The sequence below is a fragment of the Ammospiza caudacuta genome, chromosome 3 (genome assembly GCF_027887145.1).
Source record: "Ammospiza caudacuta isolate bAmmCau1 chromosome 3, bAmmCau1.pri, whole genome shotgun sequence".
NCBI lineage: Eukaryota > Metazoa > Chordata > Aves > Passeriformes > Passerellidae > Ammospiza > Ammospiza caudacuta.
Genome location: NC_080595.1, coordinates 91,188,485 through 91,207,037, shown reverse-complemented (window position 1 = coordinate 91,207,037; position 18,553 = coordinate 91,188,485). Strand labels below are relative to the sequence as shown.

Sequence of the window (18,553 nt, the reverse complement as noted above, 5' to 3'; positions counted from 1 at the left end):
ACACATAGGCAAGGGTTTGGTCCTTCAGGGAAATAATGATTTGAGCTTTAAAACAAAGAAGAGGAAAAAATACCTGCAACATCAATCAAAGAGCATTCCTAACATCTTACTCTAATAAAAGAAGTAAGATTAAAGAACAGTGGTGAAATAAATAGGGCAGGAGATCTTTCTCCTTTTTAATGCTTTTATTAAAAATCAGCTCGGGTGGGGAGAACCAACAGGTCATGCACACACCACCGCTGCTCCCAGGAGTGGCGCGGAGGAGGAGGAGGAAGAGTGCAGCTGTGTCCACTGGTCTGCAGGCAGAGCTGGGGCTTCTGTCTTCAAGAGACCACCAGCAGATTCCAGCTTTTTCAGTTTGACATTCGAGGTCCTCTTTCTAGCAGACATCCTTTTAGGTTAGAGTGAAAGGTAAAAAGGATCTCAGCAGACACTGAATTCAGTTCCTCACCTCTAGACATCACTTAGATCTCTTAATTCCATGGTGGCTCATTGTTTTAGGGTTTTTTCCTGCTAGATTTGGTGAGGTGTTTCTACATTTGTATACCAGCCCCGATGTCACCTCCCCCTCACAGTCCTGGGTGCCATTTTCCAGGAAGCAGCAGGGTGATACTTGATGAAGAGGGATTTCTTACCATCAACAACAGGTAATTAAAGAAAAACTATTAACAATGGGTGATTACGATATCAAATTATTAACAACAAATAGTTAAAACTCCAATTTAGCAGCAATTGGTTTAACCTGATAGCTCTGCAACTTTAAAAAAAATGGACAACTTTTCTACTCAGAACAAGTGGCATAGCCTCAATGCTTACTTTAGTGAGAGATTTTGTCTTATCCCCAAAGAGCTTAAGGAACATAATTTCTGATCCCACTGGGAAACACTCTGCATTATTGTACTCATAGGATCATAATATATCCTGGGTCAGAGGGACTCCCCAGGATCATTGAGTCCAACTCCTGAGCCTGCACAGGGCATCCCAAGAGTCACACCATGTGCCCAAGGACATTGTCCAAATGCCCTCTGAACTCTGTCAGGCTGTGCTGTGACCACTGCACAGCTGTTCCAGTGCCCACCCACCCTCTGGGTGAAGAACCTTTTTCTGATATCCAACCTACACCTCCTTTGGCTTGGCTCCATGACATTTCCTCAAGTCCTGCCTCTGATCACAAGAGTGAAGAGATGAGTACCTGCTCCTCCACTATCCCTCGTGAGGATGTTGAAAAGAGCAGTGAGGTCTCCCCTCAATCTCCTCCAGGCTGAAGAGACCAAGTGACCTCAGCCACTCCTCATATGGCTTTCCCTCAAGGCCCTTCACATCCTCGTGGCCCTCCTTTTGATACTCTCAAATAGCTTGATGTCCTTTTTATATTGTGGTGACCAAATGTGGTAATTGCTAACTGCTTCCCATAGAGTGGAGATACTTGATCTTGAATTAACCCCATGCAAATTGCTGCTTGACTCCTCTACTTTGCAAAGCAAAGCCTCTTTATTTACGTAGCATTTTCATTTAATTAACAAAGAGATGGAACAAACTCTTACGGAGGGGAAAAAATTAAAAGGTCATCTTCCATCACGAGTGAATACATGAGAGAGGGAAAGAAACAAACTGGTTTCTTCCTGTTGGCCATAGGAACATCGAGCACCTTCACTTGTCCCGTTAGGATCTCGGGGAGGCAATGAAGTGTCTGGAGAGCATGGACAGAACTTTTCTTCCTCTGTTGAGCATCCCTGCCACTGGAAAGGAGCCAAAGAGGGTGCTTTGAGATTCCTTCCTCAGACATCTGACACTGTGGGGACCAGCTCAGCATATGCATGTAAATTACATGGCAAAACCAGCGGGTTTATTATATGGTTGAGTTAAAAATACTATCTACTTAATTGCAGCCAGAGCTTACATTTAAAAATGCTGTCACGTTGTGAAGCCCGTTACTTCAAAACACAGGAAACAACAACTACATCTGCCCGGGACCGTTAATGTAGGCCCGCGGCTCACCTCATTATGAGAGTCTTTAATTACATGGTCCGATATTGTTTTTCACAGGGCCCCCCGCGGCCATGGCCGGGCCGAGAGCCCTCGGGGCCCGGCTCTCGGCTCCCCGCGCTCCCCGCTCTCTCCGCTCCCCGTCCCGCCCGGGGCCTGTTGGACGCCCCGGCCCTGCGCCCCGGGGGGCACGAGCCGCTCCCGAGCCGCCCCCGCCGCCCGATAGGCTCTCTGCCGCCGTGACGTCATACCGCCCCTCCGCCGCCGCCCGTGAGCCCCCCGCACCACTCTGACGTCACCGTCAGCCCACAGCCGGCGGGGGGGCGGGGCCCGCCGTCCCGTGCCCGCCCCCCGGCCCCGCCCCGCGGCTCGCAGCGGGACAGACCGGCCGGTGCCGCCCGCCGCCCCCAGCGCCGCCGCCGCCGCCAGGTAGGGCCGCGTCCCCGGCCGGGAGGGAGCGCAGCGCCGGGGCTCCCCGCCCGGAGACGGGATGCGGCGCGGCCGCCCGGGCCCGGAGGGGGATGCGGAGGACGAGGGGGGCGGGGGACACGGTGGGCGGGGGGCGCCGCTCCGCGGGGCGCGCAACAAGTGCGGCGGCAGCGCTGGCCGTGCGCGGAGCGGAGGGGGGGGGCTTGGTGCCCGGCGGGGTGCGGCCGGGGACGGGGCCGGCAGTGGCGGGCAGGCCGGCCGGCCGGGGAAGGGAGGGGACGGGGCGGCGGAAGGGACGGGGCTCTCGCCGGGAGCGTCTTTTCCCCGGTTTTGTCAAAAGCATGATGCAATCCCGCATTGCCATGGATACTGCATCCCGGGCGGCGGCGGCAGCCCTTTCCGCCGTGCGGGGCACGGGGTGGGGTGAAATAACAGAGGCAGGAAGGGAGGAGACCCCGCACCTCAGCCCCGTCCTCGGCCGTAGCTGCCTTCCCGGGGAGCTCGCGGAGGGCTCGGCGCTGCCACGGCTCCGGACAGAACCCCTGATCCGTCCTGTTCCGCCGTGCCGGGTGTGCCGGAGTGCATCCCGCCGGCCCGGCCCGCTGAGGCGGCCGCTGGCGGCCGGGGAGCAGCCCGACGGAGAGGCACGGTGTCAGCGAAGGGCTCGTCGGCCTCGGAAGGGAAGGCTGTTACTTCTTCTTCCCTGAGCTCTTGCCCAGCGCCCCTAACCGCCTTGCTGGGTTAGAACTGGAGCCGCTGGAACGGTAGTTCGCGGGTCTGAGTGTGGGACAGGGCACACGCCGCGTTAAACCAGCAAAGAGCTCGGCCCTGGAGATGTGCAGTGCTTCTGAAAGGGGCCGGCCCGTTTAGAAACCTATGTGTTTAAAGCGTACATGCCTTAGGAAGTGAGCAGAAAAGGAAGGGCAGCCGACAGAAATGTGTCAGTGTGTCAGATGCCTGTGCAGGGACTTTCTTAAAAACTTTATGAATTTGCTTTTATCTCTTCATCTCCTGGAAGCCCTCGGGCACCAGCAGCATTAGAAGCAATGCCTGGGGTTATGTGAGGAATTCTCTTGGGCAGTGTGTTTTCTCCTTTTCTGCCCCGTTTGTTGCTTCTCTGCCCTCATTCCTTTCCCCTGATTCCCAGGGATGCAGCATCTGAGGATCCCGCTCCAGCGAGTTTTTCGCTGTCGGTCTGTGCTGTGAGTCTGCAGACGAAGGGTCAGTTCTGCAGACCCCTGGGCAGGAGCGGTAGCACCTTGGCTTGCTCAGCACGGGGGCTCCTGGCACACGAGAGGTGTTCCTCCCTCCCTCCCTCCGTCCCTCCCTCCGGCAGCCGGGTGCGCTGCCCGCTCCGTGCTCCAGCCGCCGCTGAACGGCAGTGCCCTGCACGGCTCATTTGTATGCTCAGTGCTTCTGGTGCTCGCCGAGGCCGTGGGATTCTGTGCCATGGCCGAGTTCTCGTGGCTGTGACAGAAAACTCCAGCAAAGAGCTCAGCCGGCTCCCAGCCGTGGCGAGGGAAAACAAGGCAGGGGCATGGCTGCGCTTGGGATGCTTCCCATCAGGAAGTCTCTAAAACCGCTCTGTGCAGATGGAAACACGCCCTGCAGCTGAAACTAGAGCAGGATGAGCGTGCAGGCGTCTCCCGTGGCGGCACAGCCTTTCGCCGGAGTTTTGGGCCAGGTTGCTTCCAGGGTGAGGTTATCTCTGCCAGAGCAGCTCCTGCCAGGACTGGCAGCCGCGGCTGGAGCTATCGCCGCCGGCCGCGGCTGGGTGGAGGGCTGGCGGCCGCCAGGTTTTTGTAGATGAGGGCTAGTGGTGCTGCTGCATCAGTATTAAGCTGCTAGCATAGCGGGAGGGGATTTATTTGGTTTAAGGAAGAACTTGTGAATAAAGCTCAGGAGTTTTGCGATGTATTTCACTCTTAAGTCCTTGCTCCTTTGGTGCAGTCACAGCCCGAGATTTTCCTCTGCTGTTGAAATACTCCATAGCTAGACATAAGTCCTGGTGCAGGCTCACCGCTGCTAACAGCAGCTGAAGCTGTGTCGGGGAGAGTCAGCCTGTGGCACACGTGACCGTCTGATGCTCTGTAGCAATAAAAGCTGGAATTTTTAATATGAGTATTCATGTATTTGTCGTGCACTAGAATAGTCTGCTTTCAGAGCAGCAAGTAGGCAACGCATGTACTCTGGCTGGAGGCAGCTGTTCTTGCACAGAGGAAGGATTTTACCTTAAACTTGTGGTACCTGGAGATAGCTGGGGTCAGCTGGGTGGAGATCCCTTCCTACCTTTATGGGAACTTAGGAGCAAATTAAAAGGACCAGTGTGCTGAGTTTGCTGAAATTAAGCTTGGATTTGCTCTCAGGGATGCTTGTGCCAGCTGATATTGGTCAAGAGCACTAGAAGAGATGCCAGAATTTTGCTTGACTTTACTGAATTTTGTACAAAGCACATGTAGTATGCTTTGTACATATGCATATGTAATGCATGCTAAAAGTTCTTCGTGTTTTTTATTCATAAGTAGCTAAATGAATGTGTCATGTGTTCTGACTTAAGTCTCCTGTATTTTAGCATTCAAATGCAACTAGAGAGAGCAGCAGTGAAATGAATATGCAATGTGGCTTTGTCTTGCAAGCTGGCAAAGGTCTGCCTGATGGTCTCTGTGCCTCATGCTGCTTTTTAAAAAGCAGATGCACTATGTGAGTTAAGTTAGCCTTTACCTAGCAGCAGCTGATCAGATGGACTATCTTTGATTAAAACTCATGCATATTTGGTACTTAAATATAGCATCATTAATGATACTTAGTTTATGTGCTGTCTGACCAGTCTCTGGGTTTACTTATTGCAGTATTTTTAGTAAGTTGATCTTGCTCTTAAATTTCTCAGCATAAATTCTTCTTGTTACATTCTTTGTCTTTAGTACAGCCAGAATTGAAATAAAATATTTTGAATTCTTTATTGTAATCTCTTCTTTCCCTGCTGACTTTCATTTTGTATTGTTTATAAGAGGAATTAACTGAAAGATAACAGAACAAAAAAAAAAAAGAAAATTTAAAATAGTACTGTAGATCCATCGGGCCTCTGGACCTCCTTTATTTGCATTTTTTTTTTTTTTTGCAACTTGCTAGGAGCAGATTTTTGAAAATATGTTTGAAGATTCAGATTTTTAGGAATGATGGTGAAATTGATAATATCTTAGGATTTCAAACTGGTCTGGTGCTCAAGTCCAGCAGCCACAGATGGAGATCCCAGCCTAAGTGATCCAGAGCTGCCCCTTTGCAAGCATATTCCTTCTAAGGGACATTCAGTTGCTAATTGGTTAAATGCTCTCAAGTACTGAGCTGACCTCATTCCTTTACCTTCCTCATTTTTGGGGCAGTAAACATTGCAACATCAAAAGCTTCTGTTTCTGCTGAGCTCGGTGGAAAAAAAAGACACCCAGCCAAAGCACAAGGTTAAAATACTTGTCTTCTGCCTTCTTCTGGTGGTCTCAGCGGCCCTCACTCGGTGGCAGACAAAGCAAATATCCCAGTTAATGCTGTCTGCATCCCACCTGAGAAGAACTTTGGGAGAGAAAGAGCAGTTAGCTAGAGTGCCCTGTTGAAACAGTGTCGTGCCTCTGTACTGTTGTCCCCTGTGGCCCTCTTGGACCTGGGGCTGAAAGGATGTCACCAGTGAGCACTCAGTCGTGCTGCTGCCTGCCCCGTGCAGGGCAGGAGCAGTGTGCTGGCTGTGCTGGTGAGGAGCAGTGGCTGGATGGCAGGGTGGGCTCAGAGCCATCTCAGGTGTCACCCTGCTGCCCACATGGCAGGGGACTTGGCTCTCTGGGTCTGGGTTCCCCCACAAGGGCAGGAAGCCAGAGTGCCTGTGCTGTGCTCCCTGTGACAGCTCATGCCAGGAAGGCTCTTTAGGACTGAGAGGGTCCTTTGGAGTGAATGGGCTCTTGGTGGTGTGGTTTTGGTTTTTTGGGTTTGTTTTGCTTTTTTTTGTTCAGGCCATGGAGGTTTTGTTTTCTGGCTTTGAACTAGGAGAGGCAGGGGTGCTCTTTCCTTGCTGAAGAGAAGAGCCACAAATACCTCTACCTATTCTTTCTTGGCATGTTGTTTTACTCCTGCTGTCTTAAAGTGGATCACAAGCAAAATGTTGGCTCTTGACAGCTACAAAAGCTCCACTTAGATTTGGCAGTTCTTCTTTAGGGTGAGAAGGCCTGTATAGGTAATCATGCTGTTTACTGTAACCTCCCCTGCATAACAACTCATTCATTTTGTCTTCTTAATGTCAATCCTCTTTTGTTACCTTCTGTCATTACCATGTCCTGAATTGGTTGTGTGGGGATGAGATCTATAAAACTGTTTAGACAGGAATACCATGGTGGCTGTTGGCCTCAGCTCTTGCAGTTTTTGTTTTTCTGCTTTTTCAATGTACAAAATGACATTCTTCCAGGCTGCAGCATAAGCTTTTCAAAGCTGTTTTGCTGTATAATAGACTGAAGAAATTGATGCTTTCTGCATGATAGTCAGAGCACACTTCTCCTTGTGCATCCAGACACTTCAAAAAACTGACAATAATCTTTATAATATAGTTGCTAATTTGTTTTGTGATTATTAAATGTGCTAAAAATGCAGAGATTCCTGCAGTTTATGCACACTAGCATTGAAAATGCTTTTTTCCTTAAATGGAAGAACACACAAGGACAAATGAAAAGGATAATCAATGAATTACACAGAAGCTGGTCTGTTTAAAAACTTTTTTCCAGGTCAGATTGCTTTGCTATGACCTTTCCTAAGGCTGTTTAAATTTGGTATTGCAGCAGTACAGTTAAGAGAGCATTGCTTGGGCTGACATCCCTGCAGTTCCTGAGTGCTGATTGGTAAAAGTGATTTATGGCTGGGTTTCTGAGGGCACCAAAGCCTGTTCCCATCATCCAACAGAACAGCAGTTAGATCTTTGTTTGATGAGGGTAATGCAAACAGTGACATGAATTGATTTTTTGATTGACAAATGAAATAAATGCTGCCTTCAGTCTTATTATGGAAATAACTTGTAAAGTTGCTGTTGACTGTGTATGCATTGGGTCTCCTTATATCTATTTAATGAAATTAATCTCCTGAAATTTATTGCCTTGGTTTCTCTGTTTGTGTTTTGGCATTTAGAACATATTATCTTACAGGGCAAATAAGAGCACAAGAGCAAACTTGTCTGAAGTATGTGGTTGGTAAATACTTTCCTACTGTATTGGATGCATTGGAGAATTATTTTCTTGGTGAAATAGTAGACTTGTGTGAAACAGGAATAAGCCTTCTTACCAGGTGTAGAGATTTTACAAAAAATGTGTGCTGCTAAGTGCAATTGTCACTTCTCCATGAAGAAATGAATCATCCTACTTATGCTGAGCTCAGTGCTGTGAGTTGAGCTGGCCTTGACATCCCATTGCAACTGGGTATTTTTCATGCCCTTATTAAAACTTTATTAACTGTAGAGTTCGTGCTTCATTAATGATAGCTTTGTTAATGACCAATGGCATACTGGGCAAGTAGAAATATACAGACATTTCATGAGCTTGTATTTAAGCTAAAGTTGTCTGTGTTTAATTGACCTCTATGTCAAAACTTTGTATCAAACATATGCCTGCCAACTGATATGCTCTGGGCAGTGGCTAAATATGCTGACTTGCCCTAGAATTTTCAGGAGATAAAATTTGTTTGTGCAATACAGCAAATGTGGAATAAACCTTTCTTCCTGCATTTTCAAATTGTGCCCTGCACTTTGATCCCTGCATAACCCTCCTCTTTGAGGCTCTGGGTCAGTGATTTGAGCAAAGTGACTGCTCTTCTGTTATCACTTGGAAGCGCTCCTCTCCCTCTTGACCTTGAGAAAACTGTTTTTCTTCTTGCCAGCTGTCTTTGCAGCGACTGGAGGGTAATTGCTTTCTTCCTCTGCGCATGTTCAGGCTCTGCTTTAAAACATCTACTTGATTTCCAAAAGGAGGTAGTCTTCATTTCAGGTAACACCCCAGCTTTTCTGTATGCCAGTGGGACTTTTTGTTTGTGTCACCTTAAGGATGTTATCAGGGTTAGACAATAACTAACAAGTATTATTTTGCAGAATAATGTAGTTTAGTTTATTATATGTTCTCAAACCTCATATGTTTGTTTAGCTAGTTAATTCATAAGCAAGCAAGTTTACCAGTTCGTTGTTTTTTTTTCCTCCCTCACTTTTTGCTGTTAAAAGTTTGCTGGGAAGCATTTTGGGTTAAAGCAGTATTTCTGCTGTGCCTGTGTTGCCTACAGAGCCCTTGGCAAGTGCTAGTTGTGGGAAAACACCTTCTTCCCTTAGATGCCATATGGTTAAGGTTTGGAGCAGACCACAACTTTGTGGAGGAGCAGCTCCTCTGCTGAGTTAAAATCAGCTCTTAGAAATTAATAAAAGAAATTTACATTTGCCACTACTGTATCATTGTCCCCATAGTGATCTGAAAGTAGAGGTCTAGTCCTTGAGCTGATCCTGTGTCCTCAGGTTTGGGCTCAAGACATGGAAGATTTTTTATACCTTAATCTATGTAGGCTTCCCTTTAGATATGCTACTTCTATGCACATGATTGAATCAGAAACCTTCAGTTAACCTCTTCCTGAAAGAATATTTCTTGCTCTTGGGTTACTTTTAAAAATACTACTGTTTCAAATCATCATTTTGAGAATCATCTCCTTGCCAAACAGTAGGGAGAACCTTTGACTTAAATAACAATAATTAAACGTTTAACCGGTTAGGAGGATGACATTCTTCAATGTTTAACATCATCCTGCCCTTTAGAGAAAAAACTTGAGAAAACTTTCTGCATGCTGAAGTTCAAATGTCATGTTACTTCAGGGGCATGGCCTGTGTGCTTGCTGGAAATGCTCTGTGGGGTCAGTTCATTCACATGGCTGCTCACATGCTGGTGAGGAAGGGCCCCTGTTGGGAAAGGCACACCAATCTGGATTTGGCTTTGGAGGACGCAGTGAAGGTTGTGCTTGCATTTTATGTACGTGCCTCTGTGGGTTGCAGAGCAGCAGCTGCTTATGGTGAATGTCTGATTGTGGTTTGGTGGTTCATTTTTGTTTTGCAGTATTGATGTGGAGAGTTTGCTCTTAGCTGATCACAGACCCTGTGAACTGGTGCAAACTCATGTGGTTGTCCTAAATTAGGGTCATGCATTTATCCCTTGCATCTTATATTTATCCCTTGATTCACTTGGTGTACAGTGGCATTTTGGCATGTTGTTAAGGTTTGCATTAATCTTGTGAGCATGACTTTGTGCAGGCATAAAGCTTCATTAATGGGGAAAATACCTGTGTTTGTACAGCATGGTGCAGAATATTCATTTTTAATCAACATATGTGATATAGTGACAGAAAGTAAGCTGCCAGTCCAGTAGACCTGGTTACTTATGGATTTTTTTCTCTGTGTCTGTAGCACACCTAAGCAGAAAAGCCTCTTTCAAAAGATTTGAGCAGGTTTTTTAATATTTTTTTTGAATTCTGACATGTTTGCCACCCAGAAGGTGCGGCTTAGACCATGGCTGCCTCTGCAGCCTCTTGTTTGCTCTGGCTGTAGGAGGGGTGGGTGGGTTTGCCAGGCCTCAGCCACTGGACTCAGCCATGGGCTGGGAAGGTTTATGTGAGTGTCTCCATCACCTTCTGCAACTGCTTAAAACACAGTGTGAGGACTAGAGGAGAACACAAGTACAAGGGAACACCAGCAGTACAGGGTGGCAGATCCTTGCACAGAGATTGAGCGGGATGGCCCTGAGCAAGTCAGCAAGGAGTACTGCATTTGTTTGTTCAGCTGAAAAGGAGGAGTAAAATAATAGTAATACAGGTGATCACAGAAAGGCCACTGTATTTCAGTGTAGATCATTGCCCTGCTAATGCATGAATTGTTGCTGCAATTTTCATTTTCTACTTTCTTATAAGTAAAAATTGTGCATGGCTGTAAGTCATTTTTAGAGTTGACGGTGTCAGACCCCTTGTCACGTGAGTTTAAATAGTAAGAGCTGCGTGTCCTAGTTTCATCTGGAATAATTTTCTTCTTAGTAGCTGGTACAGTGCTGTGTTTTGAGTTCAGTATGAGAATAATGTTGATGACACACTGATGTTTCAATTGTTGCTGAGCAGAGTGTACTCTAAATCAAGGATTTATCACTGTTCCGTGGTCTACCAGTGAGCAGGTGCATAAGAAACCAAGAGGAAGCACAATTAGGAACAGCTGACCCAAACTGGCCAAAGGGATATTCCACACTGCAGAATGTCGTGGTCAGAGTGTAAACTGAGGGGAGTTGGCTGGGAGGCTCCAATTGCTGTTCAGGGATGGGCTGGGCATCAGTCAATGAGTCGTGAGCAGCTGTAATGTGCATCACTTGTCTTTCTTAGGTTTTATTCCTCCCTCTCTCTCTTTATCTCCTTTTTCATTATTATTATTATTGTTGTTGTTACTGTAATTGTTAATTTTAGTTCATTTATTAAACTGTTCTTAACACACAGGCTTTACCTTTTTCTGATTGTCTCCCCCATTCCATCAGGTCTGCAGAGGGGTGAGCAAGCAGCTGTGGGGTGTAATTTACCAGGTAGAGTCAAGCCATGACACTCTGTCCTCTGGTTTTGCAGCCTTCATTAGATTCCCAGTAATTTTTTCTAGAGGCCATACCCAATTCTCCACTTTTACTTGACAGGTTCCCAGAACCTCTAACTTCTTTTTTAGCCCTTTCAAAACCGTCATCATCTCCCTTTGAAGCATACAAAAGCAGGCTGCAAGTCTGGTCATGCCTTGCAGAATAAAAATAATATCCTTTGGTACTTCTTTGCATTGATTTCTTGTTCCATCACCACTGCTAAGTGGCTGCATTATGGTGCAGGAAGGGACTGCTAATGTTGTTTTCAAATGCTTCTCTTTTTTTTTAAAGTCTGTCTTAATTGGCTCATACTTTCTAAATTCAGTGCTGCACTTGTTTAGATGAGAGACTCAAATCTAAACTCTCATTGAACAATTGCAGAGCTATGATGAATTTCCAGTTGTGCAGACTGAATGCTTCTTGGTTTCACAAAACACATCAGGCTCAAACGATGCATCAGCTCAGGTATCTGTTGCATATAGCACAGTGCACTTTTCTAAGCATCTGTGGGATTAACTTTGGATCTTAAAATATACATTTAGGAAGCTGTTAAAGTACAGTTTTGCATCCTGAAGGGTGAGAAATGGAGATGTTTCTCTGTGAGAACACAGTAATGTTGCCAGATCTTAACTACACTTTACAGTGTATGAAAAACAATCCTCTTGGAGTGTTTTATTTACATCCTTTAGTGTTGTGTTTCCTTCAAAGGAGAGATGCATGGCCTTGGAAGGAGATGACCATCTTTGAACCTGCAGTGACTAAGTGGCCAGCTGCACGTGTGAAGAAGCCTAGCAGAGAAGTGATGTGGTTTTGCACCCCTCTCTTTACTTAATTTTTTGTTGCTGCACCTTTTCACACTTTTGTATGTCTGTCTGTATCTCTTTTTCAGTCTTTGATTTTAAACTCTGACTCACCCAACACCCTGAAGGGTTGATTTGCAGAACAGAGGAGCAAGGCTGGGTTTTGCACTGAAGCTCTAATCAGCCATTGGTGGTTCTGGCACATCCTCACTTTACAGCATCACTGCTCTTCTAAGATTCTTAGCAAATTAATGTCAGTCATTAACATGACAGTAGAATATTAACGAAGGGTTTTTTGGTAGTTTTTAATTGTTGTTTTTTACCCTACCCTTATTCCTCTGCCACATACCAGTTCCAGTGTGGGGATATGAACTTGAGCATTTAACTCCCTGGTCAGGAATAACAGGTCTGTTTAATTGAAGGGTCCTTTCGCTGCTGTTTGGTTTAGAGATGACACATCTGTGTGGAGGGTTTGTATTACAAAGAGATAAGAACATTGTGGAAAAATAACCTGCAACTATAGGAATGGTGTTTTGACACTTGAAAAATTGCTTAATGAAAGAGGTTTTTGCACAAAAACATGTTTTCCTTTTAGCACACAGTAAAAATAGAGATGTGGTTGTGGTGAGATTCCAGAGGGGAAGACTTTGAGAGAGCTGCTGACATGAGTAAGCAATTTAATTGCCTGAAACATTATTCTGTATCCTACACAGTCTGTACAAAACATGTATGAAATAGGTACACTCAGAATAGTACTCAGAGTGTATTCAGGGTTTACTTGCTGAGCAACTTCTAATATGTTGACATTTTTATAATTAATGTGTAGAGTCTTAATATAGATGCTAAAAAGCATGTCTTTTGCCTAGAGTTTAAAGAGTTGCTTTACAAGTGTTGGTGATGAAACACTACTTGATTCTGTCCTTTCACTCCTGGCAGAACATGAGCACTTACACACTGTAAGTTAGGTTTTCACTTTGCTGCAGTCAGCATTGTTTCCTATGTGTAAATCACCAATTGCACAGCAATGTGTTTTTGCCATCTAAGAAATTTAATAATAAGCTTTGGGCACCAAGTGAAAAACACTTGGTGTTATCAGAAAGTCAAACTTCCAACTGAAATTTAGTCTTGGGTTCCTGTGTTCAAGATGTGTCTCAAATCACTGGTAGGGTTGTTGTTTGTTGTCTCTTACAGCATAACATGTTTCTTACAGTATAACATATAAAACTGCGAAATAAGGGAGATTCTTCCCCTCTGTCCTCAAGCCCCTCAGGCCAGGGTGTAGCAAGAGGTATTGGTCATATCCACTGTCTGCTTAGCTTTTTATTTCAGTCTTTTTCTGTGTATTTATTTTCATTAGCACCATTTCTGTTGGAATACTTTAGCTGTGATTGAATAAAACATTCAAGTTAGTTCTTCATGTGTTTGCTCTCTTGATGGTTACCTTGTTCCCCCTTCCCTTGCCTAACCTGCCTTGAGACCATCCTTAGCCCTACAGTTATCAAGACAGAAACAGGCTAACACATCCTAAAATCTGTCTCTTTCATATTTTGAGCATATCAAGGTTGGGATTTTTTTTGGTGTTTGCTTTTTACAGTGCAATAATCTGTCAGTTCATGCTGCTACAATTATAATTAAGAAATCTTCTAAGCTAGCTCTGCCTGACATATCCTGTATGACCTTTTGTTACTTTGTGCTTTCTTTTTTCTGCAAATTTTGTACTTATCGGTAGAACCATTCCTCTATGTAAAATGTTGGCTGTGCAATGCATTTTATTTTGGCCTCCTCTTAATAGCATTTTAGAGTTCTGCATCTTGCATTGTCTGTTTAATTCGTCTTTCTTTCTGCTGTGGTTCCTTGCTGGGTGCAGTGTGTTGGCTGTGCTCATCTTCAGCCATGTAAGACCTCTTCATCACCCACATGTTCTCATCATGCTGCTGCTTCTCCTGCAGTAAATCTGCAGTGGGATGAACCCAGCTGGGAGCTGATCTTCTTGCTTGGTTGGTTTCTTTGGGGCTACTTCAGTTTTTCAGGTTCCTTCCACCAAGGCCTGGTAGAGAGTAGGGAAGGAATGAAAGCAGCCTTGCAGCTGTGTCACATCTGTTCTTGTGTGTTCCTTGTTCCTGCACATGCCCTGGGTATGGCAGTGTAGATGGTTATGTGGTTATGGTTGGTTATAGATGGACCAGGCTGAATGGAGAAGCCAGAGCAAGGATCAGGTGATGTGATGACTCTGAGCCTGAGGGCTGCTGATGGGCATGAGCTGGCATCACAAGGGGATGGATGGAGATGCGTATCCTTAGGAGAGTGAGTTGCTGAAGATGGTGTTTAAGAGGCTTTGTACACATTGTGAGGCAGGGGAGGCATGTCTGGGGCCCCCTTTTCCAGGGGATTGCTGCCCTGCAGAGAATGGGATAGCTGCAGGGTTGGGAAGGAAACCTGTCACCTGCTGTTTGGCTGGATATTGCTTTGTCCCTGTATTTAAAGCAGGTACATTACATCAAGTTACAGTGCTGACCCTGCTGTTGTTCCAGTGCTTGTGAAAGTAGGAAGCAAATTAAGCAAAACCTTCTGCATCTTGGTGCTGGAGCTGGGGGCTCAGTTTAGCTGTGTTCTTCCTTGGAACAGACTTTAATGGCAGCAGGGTTTCACTGCACCAAGAATTTGATACCTCTTATTGAAAGAAAAGAGTGGCTAAACTTTGGAGGAAAGGTACCTTTTCCTAGAATTCACTGCCCAACTTCTGCAAGTAACTGAAGCCTTTATATTATGAGTTTGCAGAACACATCTTGGAAGTTGCCAGATATGTGGAGTTTTTTCCTCCAATAGTCTTATTTAAAGTTCATAGAAAGAGCAAGTGATAAGATCACACACAGCTGTACCATTACAGAATTTCCTTTTAATTGGTTGGCTGTTCTTTCTACCCTTAAAACAAATAATAAAATATAAGAAACTGCATTACTTGCCTCCTGGAGCAGGGTCTTTTGATGAGGTAACATTTCAGAAAGTGCTGCCAAAATCAAACAAAGGAAATGTGCAGGTACCAATGCTTTATTTTCTAACTACTCCAGGAGTCAGTTTCATGTGGCCCTTTGTTACAGCCATGATTTGGTACCCCAAAAATTCTCAGCAGAACTTGGTTTGACGTGGGTCTGGTACAGGCAAGGATGTTCAGCTCCTTAGGACTCACCAGGCTTTGCAGTCCTGAGCTTCTATAACAGAAATGCCATCAGCTGGCTGCATGGCTTTGGCAACAACAGCAATTTACAGATGTGTGAAGTGTTGTACCACAAGGGAAAGGTATGGGGGAATGATCTGACAAATGCACCTGCAAGAAATCTCCTGACTCTTTGCTTTCTGTCCCTATGCTGGGACATGTCATCTTCACTTTCAGTACTCCTTCTGCAACCTGGGCAGGAACAAGGTCAAAAACTTGCTTTCTATAGTGTTAGCACCTTTTTCTGTTAGAAAGGCAGTTAGATCTTAAAGGTAGTTGATTTTCTGAATAATGAGCCTTTTTTTTTTTTATTTACTCTTTTGAAAGCAAGGGGTTTAACAGGGCATATAATGGTGAGGATTCTGTTCTGAGCAGTACAATACCATGGCACAATACTTGTACCTAAAGTAATTTTTTTCTTTTTTTACTTCTCAGAATGGTGGGTAAAGGAGAATTTTTTTTTTTTTGGTTCCTTTTATTTAAAGTTAGCTGTCATTCATACCTGCCTGACCTCTGTTAGTACTGTTTACTTATGTATGATGGTGCAGTCTGGCATGATATTTAGCATCTTAAAACGAAGGCACCAAGTATTGGTACAGCTGCAGCCACACAGGGTCTCACAGGCGTACAGCCAGAACATAGGAAAGTTTTAAGATTGACTTCTCATAGCATGGGTGACTCTATAAAGAAATGGGGTGCATTTATAGTGCCAGTATGCATACTTTATTTTAGGTAAAACTACAGAAATTAATTTGAGGGGTGTAACTACTTCAGTGTATTGCATGCAATTTTGTGTGCTGGGGCTCTCCAGAGAATTTCACTTCTCCCACAGCACTCCAGGTATGACCCCACAAGCATTGGAAATAGAGTAAGCACATAAATAAATACTTAACATAGTGTAGCTTGCCTAAGGGTGACTTGTTTGTGTGCTTTTTCAGTGTGATCTGGTTTCCAAAACACAAGTGGTCCTCTGAAAGGTGTCAGTTACCCACCTGAACACAGGGGTTGTAGTTTCACATCTTAGCAGGGCATCTTAATTCAGGTTTTATGTGCACTCTTATCCCTGTACAAGTCAGATTTGCATGGTGTAGCATTACCTTTGTGACTGTCATGCTCAGCTTTCATGGTCTTCTAATTCCTCCACTTTTCATTGGATTGCTCTATCTAGTCAGCATGTGAACCTGAGATAACCTTTTTATAGCTAAGCTTTGTTTACAGAATAACTGCACACAGCCATTTTTTGCTTCGTACAGTGTTTCACATGTGCAGGAGAATTTTAAGTACTTTTATAAATTAGATGGCAAACTTTCATGTGTCAAGCTACTAAATGCAAAGGAGGTAACCAAGAATTACATATCTCCATGCTTTGAGTTTCATTCTTGAGATGTCCCCTGGGTTCAGACCTCAGTGCAGGATTTTGGCAGGAGGAAGTGGGCAGGTGGATGACAAATGTTCTTGGTGTTCAGATTTGGTGGTGCAGGTGTTGGAGGAAATGAGGGGCATGTGGATGGAAAGTCCCACTTGTCATTCTTTTTTCCTACTTATTTTTAAATTTTATTATGCAATTATGAGGCATGGGCATTTAAAGAAAAGGTAAGTTGAAGCTTACTGTCTTGAGTACACAGTGCTCTTGAATGCAGTGGTCTTGCAAGGCTGGGCTTCTCCATTTTTGGTCTTACTGACTGTAGTCTCATTGGTTCTGTTGTTAGAAAATGCAGTGTTTTGACCAAGAAGGCTCATTAAAATAGGTTTTGGGGAATGTAACTTTTTCTCCTCTGTAATCACAGAGATTACAGGAATCCCATTATTAAAGGAGAGAAAAAAATGTTCAGGCTTTCTTGCAGGTGGCTTTTGAATGAAAGATATGAAGCCAGAAATGAAAGGTAAAATCCTTATGGCAGACTGGACTTAGCTTTTTCCTTTCATCTTCTCAATTCTCTTGCTTCCCAGGCCTCCTGAGGCTAATTTTCAGTTGTGAGCTGCAGTTATCACAGAATAAGCTGAGGTGAAACTGACCCACAAGGATCATTGAGTCCAACTCCTGGCCCTGCACAGCACCATCCCCAGGAGTCACACCCAGTGCCCGAGAGCATTGTCCAGACACTTCTCAAACTCTGCCAGGCTGTGCTGTGCCCACTGCCCTGGGGAGCTGTTCCAGTGCCCAACCACCCTCTGGGTGAGGAACCTTTTTCTAATATCCAACCTACACCTCCCCTGGCACAACTTCAGGCCATTCCCTCAGTTCCTGTCACTGTCACCACAGAGCAGAGATCAGTGCCTGCCCCTCACAAGGAGCTGTGACTGCAGTGAGGTCTCCCCTCAGTCTCCTCCAGGCTGAACAGACCAAGTGCCCTCAGCTGCTCCTCACACAGCTTCCCCTCAAGGCCCTTCACCATCTTTGCTGCCCTCCTTTGGAAGCTCTCAAATAGTTAAAATATCTTTTATGTAGTGTGGCACTCAAAACTGCCCCCAGGGCTCAAGGTGAGGCCGCCCCAGTGCGAGCAGAGCAGGACAATCCCGTCTCTTGCCTGGCTGGTGATGCTGTCCCTGATGTTCCCCAGGACAGGATTGGCCCTCCTGGCTGCCAGGGCACTGCTCACTCAGACTCAACTTGTCATCAGCCAGGACCCCCAAGTTCTCAATTACCATGCAAGCACAGCTTTTGTAGAAAGATGGAGCTTCAGGTTCAAAAAGTAGCTGCTAATAAACACTGCCCATAGTGCTTTGGGAGGGGGGCTTTGAGCTAAGCTATCTAGCAAATGCTGTGATTTGGCTTTTCTTACAAAAAGTCAACTTTGCTGCTCTGTGCCATGTACATATTCCCCCTATTTCATCTAACCTAGTTTGTTACAGACACTCTCTTCTGTTTCACTCTTCTGTTTTCACTTTCTTTTTTTTTACATAAAAAGGAAGCAGTTCTTAAACCCTAGGCAGAAGTTCTCTGCAGTGTCATTGCTGTATATTACAATTACAACAGTTGAAATAAACCTGCATGCTTTGCCTTTTCTTCCTCCACATTTTATTTCTGTAGATGCTCCTTCAGTCCTGGCTGTGTTGCTCTCACAGCACAGGCTGTAAGCTGGCAGCAGTGAGGAGGTTTCCAGGATCCCAGTACTGGGGTATGGGCACAGTGTGCAGGCACAGGATTTACCCCCTGGACACTTCATAGCAGGAAAATGCATCCTCTTGTGAAAACCATAGTGCTGAGTGATGCCAGATCTGCTGCTGCTCAGGGGGCTCTGCAGCATGAAACGTCCTTGTTTGTAGAAGGATGCTGGATACATCCTTCTGGCATGTAGAGGCAGTCATGAACCATTTTTCTCTGATTCTTAACACTTCGATGAGTGTGTTTGTGTGCTTGTTTCTAACTTGCTCTTCCTGCTTGGCCATCACCCTTGGTGTTTTCCCTCTGTCTGAAATCATCCCATGCCATATCAAGAGCTGTTGAGTGCAAGGGGATGAATTTCATGTGAGTG

General features: G+C 45.3%; 1 protein-coding gene across 3 annotated transcripts in view; it reads left to right on the top strand.

Annotated features, from left to right (window-relative positions):
* The first annotated feature begins 2,350 nt into the window (after window positions 1–2,350).
* Window positions 2,351–18,553, top strand: part of ELOVL5 (ELOVL fatty acid elongase 5) — a 39,386-nt gene continuing 23,183 nt past the window's right edge. Inside the window, exon 1 of one of the 3 annotated variants that reach the window (XM_058800801.1) lies at window positions 2,351–2,415. The gene's annotated coding sequence lies outside the window, so the exon portion shown is untranslated. The other 2 variants (XM_058800803.1, XM_058800804.1) reach the window with 2 other exon arrangements.